Here is a 13667-nt window from a genome sequence, read left to right as displayed (position 1 = left end):
CCCTGAAGAGTAGAATCCGATCGGTTCAGTGGTTACCGAGATCTTAAGGGACAGACAGACAGACGGACAGACAGACATCGTTCTACTTTGTATTATAGATACTTTGAAATGTAAATTAATAAGCTGTTACCAGAAAAAGAGAGCAAATTTTGTATTAGAGATTTTGCTGGCCAATAAGATTCTTTTCTAAAAATGAATTGGTCCGTCAGTCTTTCAATGATATGCAATGCTACAGAAAATATGTAACTTTTACAGGTGCGAATTTTTTTATTTTATTTATAGCAAGGCTTCTCTGTGATCTTTGTCCGTCTGTCCACCTGAGGGAAATATTTTTTATTTTACTGTTTGTTTACAACCTTAGGATGTTGTTCCTAAGTATGCTAGGAACATGCTTCTCTCCCTCCCTTAATAAACTTAACAACATGAGGGTGGGGAATCTCAAATACCTCCCCAAAAATTTTGGGTGAGGTATAAAAGTATGTAAATTCCCCCCCCCCCCCTCCCCATTTATTCTATTTGGCGGAAACTTAATCAACTCTCCGAAACAGGTGAACTTGGAAAATTCACCAATTCCCCAAAATAATTCTTTTAGTACATTTCAAACCATAACCCGTAGATGCCTGTGGCGAAGCCACTAACAGCACTAAAACAATTCTTATACCAAAAGTATCACCTGACAATATACCTATGGACTTTTAAACAAAAAAAACGCGCACTTTGGCACTGATATCTAATGCTATGACTAAGCTAAAATTTTTGGAAAAAAATCTTTGTATTAGAAAGCGCCTAGACTAAGCGTAATTGCACACACAGAACCACATACAAAATCAAGTACAAAACACAGTTACTCTTAATGTATTATTTTAGGGTTTAATCGATCCTTGGCGTAAAAAGTCTTCTTTATAACTTGCCTTGTCTGTCAGCCTATTTAGGCTTTAAATGTGGAAGACAGGAAGGGATATTTTTATAGGATAAAACTTTTTGTCTCTGTAAACATTTTTTTTTCTACAAACAAATATATTTATCGATAAATACTTTTTAGAGAAGTGCAGTTTTTAGAAGAAAAAAATTGGGCTATTTTGTGGGACTCCCTGGATTTAGCACAGAAACCCCATCCCCCATCACAAAAAAATCAGGCAATAGAATAGGAGCAGAATACAAAAGATAAATTATCAACAAGTAACAATTTGAAATTGAAAATTAATAGTTTTTAAAATATCAATAAATCTAGATATTACTTGGTTCATTTGAAGTTTAATGTTAACTATTAATAGCAACCAAGAAAGAAAATTTTTATCTCTTTACATTTCCTACAATATAGAAAGCAAAGAGGCACCAAAATTGTTCAGTTTTCTAACAATGACTTGCACAAAATGTTTAAAGTTTTAGAAATTGTAGTATATAATAAAAATCATTAGGCCTAAAATTGACATTTAATGAAATAAAAATAATAATAAAATGAATTCATTAGTAGCGCACCATTAAAATATTGAAAAAAATAAAGGGTCGTGTAGATTCCCTTCATCCCTGCCTTTTGCAAGTGTTGTTTATTTTTAAAAGCGAAGCTTTTCTATAATTAGGGTCGGTCCGTCCGTACGTCCGTCCGTCACAGAGGGTTAGCTCTTTTCGTTAATTTAAACAGGTTAGAATTGTCCTATCAATTCCAAACTTTGCATGATGATTCCTGTAGTAGTTAGGTACAATTTAGAAAGCGTAGCAACTCTATAATCAATACCAGAATGTCCGTACGTCCATTTGAAACATGTCGATTTTTAACTTTTTCGACAACAAATTTTTGTATGTTAGAATTATTCGATTCTTCTGATTTTTTGAAAACTGATTCCTATTACAAAAAGGTACAATGTTATAAGCAAAGAACCTCTATAAACAAGTCCCAAAAATGTAAGTATGTCCTTAAACAGTATCATCTATATGCAGTTTTGCAACAAATTTACTAACAATATTGTTTGTACTGATGCATTAACATTCTGCTAATTCAGTTCTGACAATCTACAAGTGTTAATGTTCGTTTGTCCTTCCATTTCAGTGCTTCGCTTTTATGGATGTTGTCATCCTTGTTATTTTAAGTATCATAAGTAAATAAGTCAAATTTTCTGTTTTAGTCATTGATATATCAATGTAAAAACAACAGACTCACCCAAGAGCCTAAGAACCGGTTCTGATCCACCGTATAATAATCGGTTACGAATGAATACGAGAAAAGTGTTTATAAATAAAAAGGGTAACAATAAAACGCAGATAAGGTTTGAATAGAAAAAGTAATAAGAGGGGAGGGGGGGATGGATGGCTAGAAAATGCTAAAGAAAGCAGCATTTTAACCTGCAATTAAAAAGCATATGCCAAAGAAGCAAAGTGAAGAGCGGTCAAGGAAGCCAAAAAAATAACATAGAACCTCTCCATAAAATTAATTTTTTTGTCAACAAAAGTTAGAAAGTGTTAGTACGACAGTCAGGGATATATTGATGGTATAATGAAAATTTCATTCAATTGTAGTCGAGCAACATTAATAACCAGACTTATCTAGAAAAATCAAGACATTTATACATTGCAATCATCATTAAATTTGGATAATCAGAAATAAGTTAGGGGTAAATCAAAATATTTTACATTATTTACCTGTATTAAAATACTATGCAAGAACAACCTGTGATTAGTCGTTACAGTGTCCTGTCCTAGAAAAATTTTGGACCCCAGCAAAAATAGTGTTGATTTATGCAAAAAAATGACCCAAGCAAAATATTTTTTTTGTAATGCAAAAATTGCGACAGTACAAGCACTTTGAAATTTTGAGGCCTTCCTTATGGAGGTCAAACATTTATTGCATCAAAACTATGGCTTCTTGGTGCTCCCAGGAAAGGCCTTGAGGAGTATAATCAGGAAACTTTGTCCGTTTCACAATATCTCGTTCCTAGCCCTAGAAATAACTAAAAAAAAACCGCCACATTAAAGAGTTTATTGAGAATTGTCCAATTTGTAGAGGTTTTTTGAGATTTTCTAAGGCTAGGAATGAGATATTTTGATACATACAAAAGTGCCTGATTATACTCCTTAAGGCCTTTCCTGGGAGCACCATGAAGCTATAATTCTGATACCATGAATTTTTGACCTCCATAAGAAGGGTCTTAAAATTTTGAAGTGCTTGTACGGACGCAATTTTTGCATTACAGAAAAATTTTGTTGCATGGGTCATTTTTTGGCTTATATCAAACATATTTTGGCTGGGGGCCAAAATTAAACAAAAAATTCTAGGATAGGACACTGTATTGGTCATATAGGTATTATTTTTGAAATCTTTTTCTTGGCTGTCTTGGAATTAGGTTGCTTCAACTAATGCAACTTTTCTTAGTTTCACCAATTTTACAGATTTTGGGGATTAGCACACATTAAGTAGTTACAAACCACACTCAATGAAAATAATCAACACTATTACTAGCAGACAACAAAACTCATCCTATTGAACAAGAATATTTGGGTTGGTTCAAACAATATTTTTTCCAGAAAAAAAACTAATTATAAAATTCCTGTTATCTTATTTTATTGGGGGTAGTTTATATTACAACTATATAGGAAATTGACTTCCAAAGGCTATGTTTAGTTTGCAGACAGCTAAAAGAATGAATTTTAGAAGTATTTGATAAATGAAATTTGATATGAATTGTAGATTTGTATCGTTTTCAAAATTAGCATGGTGGTTATACGATAAATGTTATTAGAAAGTTTTTGGGTCTCTTTACAACAAGTTTATTACGACCATAAACACTTCAAGTTTGTCAGAACTTAATTGGCAGAATATAAATGTTTAAGTCTTAACAAAATAAGTAAATTTGATTAAAAACTGTTCAATTACAGGATACTGTTGAGGATATACTTTAATTTTTAGTACTTAATTGTAACTTTTAACATTGTACTTTGATGTCCAAGGAAACAGTTTTCCAAAATCAGATTAATAGGATATTTACAATACATTAAAAATTTATAAAAAAAAAAATTTCAAAACTAATACAGGAATGAGCATGCCAAGTTAGAAATCAATAGGACAATACTAACATATCTATGTCAAAGACAGACTGACCAACCCTAAATAGAAAAGCTTTGTTTTAAACCATGGCTCGCAGACGTCTGTAAACCACAGGAAAATCAACCTTACATAATCTTAAAAATCACCCAAATAATGCAATCCCTGTTTTCAAAAAAAAATTTCAAATCAACCAAACTTGTTTAAATTTAACTGTCGCACGGTTGCCGAGCCCTGCTTTTAACAGGGTACAATGTTATGAGAGAGGCATTTCTATAATCATTTGCTAAAAATGTCCCAAAACAATATCCTGTATTTAAAAAAGAATAAAAAATAATCATTTAAATAAAGGTGTTGTATTTTTTATATTTCACCTTTTTAAAATAAAATTTAATTAAAAAAGAAAATTGTAACTGCATGCAAAATATAAAGAGAATCTAAGAATTTAAATTAGATAGTTATTAGAAGTAGAATATATTAAAAATAATTCTAAATTAAAATAGTTAGGGTACTTTGGTTTCCATTTATGATTTTTTCGCAACCCCCTAATTTTACCATGTGGGCGGGTATACCCCCATACACACCCCATCTGAAAGTTATTTTTTTCCAGGTTTAATATTAAAATTATAAAAAAAATCCTTAAATACAGGGTCATTCAAGATAAATAAGTTTTTTTTTTAAATTTTGATATGCATAGAACAAAAAACAATTATATAAAATACTTTATATATTTGGTAAACCTGTTATGAGACATTTATGTTTCAAATATTTAAAAATGATTTAATTCAACAAATTATGCCTTAAAAACCGGGTTTTCCAAAGACATTATTGAAGAGATAAATAAATGATTTTTTGTGCTATTTGTAGTTTAAGAGCTAAGTTGAAAAATGTGAAAAAGGGTTGAAAAGTTTTAAGGTGCAACACTTTACCACGTAGCTGCTCTTCTAAACGTAGCACATGAATGGTTCTTATATATCCAAAAACTAGAGTTTATGACAATTTTAACGGTATGCATAACATTTTTCTACTAATAACACAAGCTGCGCAATTTGAATTTTAAAAATGTGAGCATTTTATTGCAAGAACTTTAAATCCAGATATCTTCGAAAATATGGCCTATGGAAAAACCGGATTTCAAGGCGTAATTTGTTGAAATAATAATTTTTATATTTGAAACATAATGTCCCATAACAGGTTTACCAAATATATAAAGAATTATATATAGGTGATTGTTTGTTTTTTCTTTGCATAATTAAGTTTTTAAAAAACTCATATCTCTTGAATGACTATGTATAAATATGGATATATTAAGATTTTCCGTCAGCTAATATAGGGATGAAATTTCCTAAATTATTATTTGACTTATTACTACTTACTTACTTATTATTATTTCTTCTTATTTTATATTTCTCTAAATTTTATTAACCAACCCTTTAAAATTTCCTTAATATTTTCCGGATAAATCTGGATTTCATGGCCTTTCAGTGGAAACTCTTAAATTTAATTGATTGCCCATTGTCCCCTCCCTTACTCCCTGCTTATTACCACCTTTTATCAAATAATTAAAAAATGAATAAGAAACAAAAGAAATAATTGCTTTTAAAGGACTATATTTTTTAATACTTTCTATACTATTTTAGTGATAATTTAAAATTTAACGCTTCCTTGATTATTTAAAAATATCTTAATTGTTTTCTTGTCTTTCCATTGTATTTCTACAATGCAACCTGGATTAAAAGGATCATAAAAAGAGTCACCCCATCCCTTATCAAAATTATAATTTCATTAGGTTTTATCATTTTAAGGACAATGAAACTAATACATCATCAAGCCTAGCATGAAAAGAAACGTCCTAGACTAAGGTTTGAAATTGAGAAAGAAATTAAATAGTTCTAAGAAGATTATTTGCTTCTATAAATGTTTGACCTTACCTCAGCCAAAATGTAAAAAAAAGTATGTAAACTTAATGAAACTAAAGATGTGAAAAACAACAAAAAGTTTACATAGTATATCATGCTTGTACATTACCCTGTCCCGTTTTAGAAAAATTTTGTTAAAATTTTTGCCCCCAGCCATAATATGGTTGATTTATGCAAAATAATGACCCATGCAAAATATTTTTTCTGTAATGCAAAAATTGCGATGGTACAAGCACTGCAAAATTTTTAAAATTTGCAAAAAGACCTGTTTTTAAAGCTCTTGTACCATATCAATTTTAAAGATTTTTAAAAAATTTCAATTCTAGTGTGTCAAAATAAACCTGAAATTTACCAAAAAAAATGGGGGCAGTCTCAATTCTAACATATGAAGGACAAGGGTGTAGCAAGTAATCTTTCAAAGTAAAAATTGCCAGATTTCATACAAAAATAATAGGGTTAGGCCGGATTGGATGGATACAGATATCCGGCTGATCTATAATTCTGGATATCAAGTATTTAGGTTTATATTGACACACTAGAATTGAAATTTCATAAAAATCTTTAAAATTGAGATGAAACAAAAGCTTTAAAAACGGTCTTTTTGCAGATTTTAAAAAGTTTGTACCATCTCAATTTTAAAGATTTTTACGAAATTTCAATTCTAGTGTGTCAATATAACCCTAAATACTTGATATCCAGAATTATGAATCAGCCGGATATCTGTATCTAACGATTCCAGCCCAACCCCATTATTTATGTATGAAATCTGGCAATTTTTACTTTGGAAAATTACTTGCTACACCTTCTTCCATTATATGTTAGAATTGAGACTGCCCCCATTTTTTTTGGTAAATTTCAGGTTTATATAGACACACTAGAATTGAAATTTTGTAAAAATCTTTAAAATTGAGATGGTACAAGAGCTTTTTTTTTTGCAAATTTTAAAAACTTTGCAGTGCTTGTACCATCGCAATTTTTGCATTACAGAAAAAATATTTTGCATGGGTCAATATTTTGCATAAATCAACTATCTTATGGCTGGGGGCAAAAATTTTAACAAATTTTTTCAAATCCGGGACAGGCTATTGTACATGTTAAATTCTTGAAATCAATCTTCTCCAAATTCTCCTATACCTGAAATAGAAAGTTTATCAATAAAGAAGTCAATATTATGATAAAATTAAAGTTACAGCTTATATAAAAACCATCCTTACCTAACCCTGGTGATAAAATCTTCTTCGTGGAATCATCCTGAATAATCTGCTGCTAGGAGGAATTTTGAGGGTGGGACTGTATTGGAGGCTCTAATGCTGATCAATATTTGACTGAAGTTAAGCCATTGATGATAGTTTTCTTACACAACACAGGACACACAAGAAGATATTAAGAAGTTTTGTAGCCTTAACCTAAAGATTCAATTGTCAACGAAATTATTATTTTTAAAAACTTTTATCGACAAACTTCTACATTTTCTGACAGTAAAACTGCTTAAAAGTCGTATTAGACCAATAGTACTACTCTCTATTTGATTAAATCGTTTTTTTATTGAAAAATAAACCTATTTCTTACAAAAGAATGTGTGTTTGATATGTTGTTTATTCTTGACGTCATCAAAAAAAAAACAAGAAATTAAATCATGCATAAGATCTTTTGTACAAGTAGAAACTCAATATAAATTCTAATATTATACTGCTCTTATAAGGTCTGAATATCCGTGTGTCGATTTTAGGACACTTTTTTAAAGGCGAAGCTTTTCTATAATTTGGGTCGGGAACGGATAGCTTTTTTGGTTAATTTAGGCAGGTTAGAATTGTCCTATCGATTTCAAACATTGTCCATACGTCCATTTAATCATTGTTGCTTTTTAACTTTTTTTACCAACAATTTTTTAAGTGCTATAATCATCCGATTGATTTAATTTTTAGAATACTGATTTAAAAAGGTAAAATGTTATAAGCAAAGCATCTCTATAGTCAATTTCTAAATTTCAGTATGTCCTTCTGTATTTCAGCAGTTTTTCAACAAATTTACTTTTTGTTTTTGACTTTTATACATTTATATTCTGATAATGTTAATGTCCGTTGTCCTACCGTTTCAGGGCATCGCTTTTATGGATGTTGTCATTCTTTTTAAAATAAGACACAATTCATATGGAAATCCCATTAGACAAAGTTTTAAGTTAAACAGATACCTATCCTCCTGCATAGAGGTACTTTTTAAAAGCGAAATTTTTATACGATTAGTCCGTCTGTCAGTCACCTATAACTCGTTTCGTCAATTTAGAAATGTTAGCATTGTCCTATTGATTTGAAACTTAAAAAACAGTAACAAGCCCTTTTCACTCCACAGGGGGGAGCATAGGCCGCTGACAATTTGTCAGTGTTTCTGTAACAATGTGGCGTTTAATGGATATGGGATAGGGTTGTCAGCCCTAAGCCCTATGATTTCGGTGTAAAGCGTCCATTTGCCCATTGAAACTTAGAATGATGGAAAAGTTATATACATGTTTTAAAATTCATATTTTCGTAGTTTGACTGACAGACCACCGGATAAAATAAATACTGAATGATCTTGAAAGAAGAGATCTTCACAAAAAAGTTTCAGTAGTCTAGTAACAGTTAGGCTAAAGGCAAAATTACGTTCCTCTCTGAACGTAGCTAAATGATGGACATTTCAAATTATCGAATAGCTTCGCTAATAATAAGAATCTAATAAGTTATGCCCAAAAGGCTAAAGGAGTTAATTTGACATATATTTTATGCCTAAATTGTCTTTGTTTGTACCGAAGGATCTAGCTAACCGCTGAACCGATCGGGTTCTCCTTACCGGGGTAACTTCTCCTAGGTCCCTGGAAGGTTTATAACTATTTTGAGGGGAGGGTACCACCGCCCTCTCAAGAATAAAGGTACCTATAAAAAAATACCCCCCCCCCCCCAAAAAAAAAAAATGTTATTTTAAAAACTAAAATAAAAAAATTAGGTTTGAGTGAGGGCGACCTCCACCCCCCCCCCCCAAAAAAAAATCTTTCTTTAAAATCTAAAAGTGGGTTTTGGAATTCAACTCCCCCCTCCTCAAGTGCCCCTAGAAGCCTCTAGGAGAGAAGCCGCTAATTTGAAGAAAAAAAATAGGACAAGTTGTTATTACTATTCTGCTCCTTCGAAAAAATTCCAAACACTAGGACACATTTCTAACTTATTGCAGGCAACATTACTGCATTATATATATACAAAATAGAAGCTGTCATGACAGCTGCGCAATGATCAAGCATGCTGGTGTCCCACGCCGCTATATGAAACAGCTATCTATAGCTTGCCCTAGCTCGACTATCATATTTTCAATGCATTGTAAAAATTAGAAATTTGTTTAAATGACACTTTATATAACGTTTGTTAAATGCAATTTTTAAATTAATTTTTGTTTTCACAGTAAAAATATTATGCACTTGCTTATTTTTATAAGAAATTCATCATTATGAGTCATTATTAAGAAACATAAAGATTTTTTCAATTGCGCATTTATATAAAATAGGCAAGGCAACGCCTTAAAAAAAAATATTCTAAAATTGTAGCCAACCTTTAGGACAGATTTAACTTTTCAGACAGACTTTTTTACCATCATGTCTAGGTTTATCATATCCTTATTAAAAGTACCTACTCCTTCTCTGTCTAAATTTGATGAACATAAACTAATCACTGCTTAATTCGTGAATATATTTTATTATGTACTTCTTTATAAATAATCAAGTAAATTAACATCTAGTTTCAAAGATTCATATCAGACCTATTCCAATCAGAAATTAATAAGTTTACTATCAACAACAATGAAAATAAGACTTCTTAAACTGTTTTTAACCTATTTTTAAACGTATATAAAAAATATACTATGACACCAGTAGAATGAGACTGCAGAGCCTAAATTTGAATTAAGTCCCCAATAAACTTTTTTGGGGGGATTTAAATATTAATTTTTACTGTTGCCGTGATCATTTTGACCGAAGCAAAAGGTTTTTTTTTATTTGGGTAAAATTCGTAGCTTTTAGAGTGTTTTGCTTAATAAATATTGTAATCTGGTATAGAGTAAAATTAGGCCTTATGATTTTACTATAAAAATTTACTAAAAAGTTAATTCTTTATAATATATCAACGAATTAACATTAACATGTTTGTGTTCTCTCACTTATTTTAAAAACATAAAAAATGGCTGTAAAGGGTTAAATGACAACAAATGTGTATGCAATACAACAAATTTATTTTTGTCACATATACAAATGTGTTATAAAATAAGATTATTCAGACTTATCTTTTAAAATAATTTTAAAAAGTATGTATGTTTTATGTGTATGGTTTTCATTCTTTTCATTTTAATTAAATAAAAAATATTTAACTACATTGGAAATAAGTCACTTTGTGAAAACACTCTTTTTTGAATTGTAAAGAATTATATAAAACAAGTCTTCTTATTGGTTAGATTTCAGAATTATTTGTTTTATTGTAAATGTTAGATTTTTCAATGAAATTAAGGGGGGGGGAAGTTCTGACACATTTGCGTAAACCTGGTGTATAGGCTTCATCTTTAGACTGAGAGGATAGGTTATTAGGGATAAAATCATTCTTATATGATGAATTTCCCCCAGATTTAAGATTTTTTGGATAGGCCTCCAGGTTCCGGAGCTCCAGGCCTCCAGGTGGTCTCTCTACAGGTAAAAATGAAAAAAAAAATTTTTTTTTTAAGAGTTAGATGTCAGCTTATGAGACAAAATATGTATGTTTTTTCTTCAAATATGTGAATAACAATCAAAAAGAAGCATATTTTGTTTTATAAGTTAACCTCTAACTCTTCAAAAAAAAATCTTATTTTTAATTTTTACCTGTACAGAGACCACCTGGAGGCCTGGAGCTCCGGAACCTGGAGGCCTATCCAAAAAAGCTTAAATCTGGGGGAAATTTATCATATAAGAATGATTTTATCCCTAATAACCTATCCTCTCAGTCCAAAGATAAAGCCTATACACCAGGTTTACGCAAATGTGTCAGAACTTCCCCCCCCCTTGTTTTGGGAAAAAAAATTATTTCCAATGAACAGAGTAATGTTTTTTTTATTGTATCAATATAAAGTGAATTATATAAAAATGTTCTGTAAGCCACAATATTACCCGAAGTAAAAAAAGAGCTTTTGCTTCGGTCATAATGATTACAGCAACACTAAAAATTAATTTTTAAATCCCTCCAAAAAAGTTTATTGGGGACTTAATTCAAATTTGGGCTCTGCAGTCTGATTCTATAGGTGTCCTAGTATATTTTTGACCCCCCATTCAAAAATAGGTTAAAAACAGTTTAAATCTTAGTAATATGAAATCTGAATGGTAAAAGCAATATTCTTTTAGTTATATGCTATATCAATGTAGATATCTTCAAAGATGTAAAAAATACAGGGATAACTAATTTTTAATTCAAAAACAAATCATGAAAGTACCCCTTTGGTGTAGTTGAATGGGATTATCTTTCATATTAAAGTGTGCAAAAAAATAAGAACATTTTAAAATTAAGAGGCGCAGCTTGTGTTAATAGTATAAAAACTCTAGATTTTGGAAATTTAAGTAACATTCCTGTGCTATGTATAATTTAGCCCCTAACTACAAATAATGGGACTTATATTTCCAAAAACTAGAGTTTAGGTATATTATTTTTCTACTAAGAACAGAGGCCACACATTATACCATGTAGCTCCTAAACCATTTGAATCACAGGAATGGTTCTTATAAGTTAAAAAAAAAAGAGCTTGTAGTGGTTCTAAAGATATGAATAACAAGCCTTGCAATTTGACTTTGTAGATATTCACATTTTTGAATTTATAGATATTCACATTTTTTTGGACACTTTTGTATCAAAGAAATAGCAAAATATGTTCAAATTTACCAAAATCACTGGTTTTTTTTGGGACAATTTTTACTAAAGCCAGGGAAAAGGCAATATTTCCTGGTCAAAGTAATGCAGTAAATTTTCCTTTTGGCATTTAACACCTAAACCTAAACATTCTGACACTGTAGTCTATTTTACCTAAATGTTAAGCAAGCTTGAACCAACAACTTTGCTTTGAATGAATCATTCTAGAGGTGGTTCTTAAGAAATTAATGAAATAAGCCATAATCTTTTTAACATAAAATTTCAAAATAAATATGAGATTAGCTTTCCAGAAAATTGATGCCCTTTGGAAGAAAATATAGATATACAAACCAAAATATCTAAATATTAATTCTAAACTTGTAATCTACAATAATACTACCTAATGTTAAATAAAAGTATTTAACCCGTTTAAAAAATATAACTAAATTGAAGACATCAGCATGATTAGAATACACAATTTCTGGTAATAATCATAAGAGTTAATTTGCAATGAGTCATTTTTATAGAGACCACTTTTTCAGGTCCCATTTAACACGAAAAATATATTTAATTGATGGAAGTGAAAACTATAGGCCCTATTTTAAAACAAATAAAGGTCAATCATAAAAGTTCAAGAAATGCTCCCTTTAAAACCAAATTCACACACAGACAGGCACATGAACAGGCAAACCTTGTGGAGACCACTGTTTTAAAGGTCCCAGGGGCCAACCAAAAGATGTTAAGTATTAAAAAAGGGTAAATTGGTAGAAGAATTAGTAACGGTATGCTTTTTTGTCTAACAAAATGAACAAATATTAACAGGTTTTGTATTCATAGTTTACATGTACAGTCATTGTATCAAAATACGGGAAATGGGTCATTTCTTGAAAAACTTAATACCTGAGTATTAGATGCAAAAAATACAGGTATACCTATCAAATCTCTAGTTGCAAAGAAGTTCTAATTAAACAAGAAAACGGCCTCAACCTTCTCTTATTTTGTGAATAAAAAGATTAATAATTATCAGAAAATATTTAACATTTGATACCTCATTCTGATTAATAAAGAGAATATGTGTGTCGCGCTCCCCACTACCCTTTTTAGCTCCTCGCGTCTTGGTGTACACATGTGCTGTGAACACATCCTTGTAGCTTGTATTTGCCTCACTTTATTGTATTTTAAATATACCCCCCCCCCCCCCCCTCTACAAAACAATATATGAACCAACCCTTTATGGGCTAACTGCCTTGAAAACAAAACTATGTAGCTTGGTCATACCCCTACCTCCCCCCCCCCCCCCCCCCTACTCTGTGCATATTTATATTGTGTGCACAAAAGGCGGGTTCATTTAGATCGGAGAGAAGCTAGATACTGTAAACTGTCTGGGGAAGGGAGGGGGGAAATAAACTTATGAGGAAAGATATCAGGGAAAGGGGAACAATGTCGCTTAAATAAATATACAGCCCTAGCTCCTTCGTAATATTTGAAAACTACTAAATGTAAGTATTATATCAAGAATTTTTAAATAATTTTTTTTTGTCCTATCCCTTCAACCGTGATATACAGAAAAGGAGACAGAGGCGAGGACAAGAAAAGGGGAGGGAAAATTATGCTGTGCTAGTTAGTTGTTTCACTCTATTACTGAGGGGAGACATAAGAAAAGGGAAACGGACAGACTTTTCAAGTGGGAGGAGAGGGGGGATCTCCGGTCTGCGGGTTTTAGATTTATCATGCTCTAATGCTAGATTTTCTTAATTTATATAACTATATGTATATTTTCTTTTCTCCTAAATTGTTGTTTCTGTTTTTTTTAAATTTTAGATATTTCAC

The sequence above is a fragment of the Acartia tonsa genome, chromosome 10, assembly GCF_053477335.1.
Source record: "Acartia tonsa isolate MP-2025a chromosome 10, ASM5347733v1, whole genome shotgun sequence".
Classification (NCBI taxonomy): Eukaryota; Metazoa; Arthropoda; class Copepoda; order Calanoida; family Acartiidae; genus Acartia; species Acartia tonsa.
The sequence above is the reverse complement of the archived record's forward strand: the minus strand, read 5'-3'. Positions refer to the sequence as shown.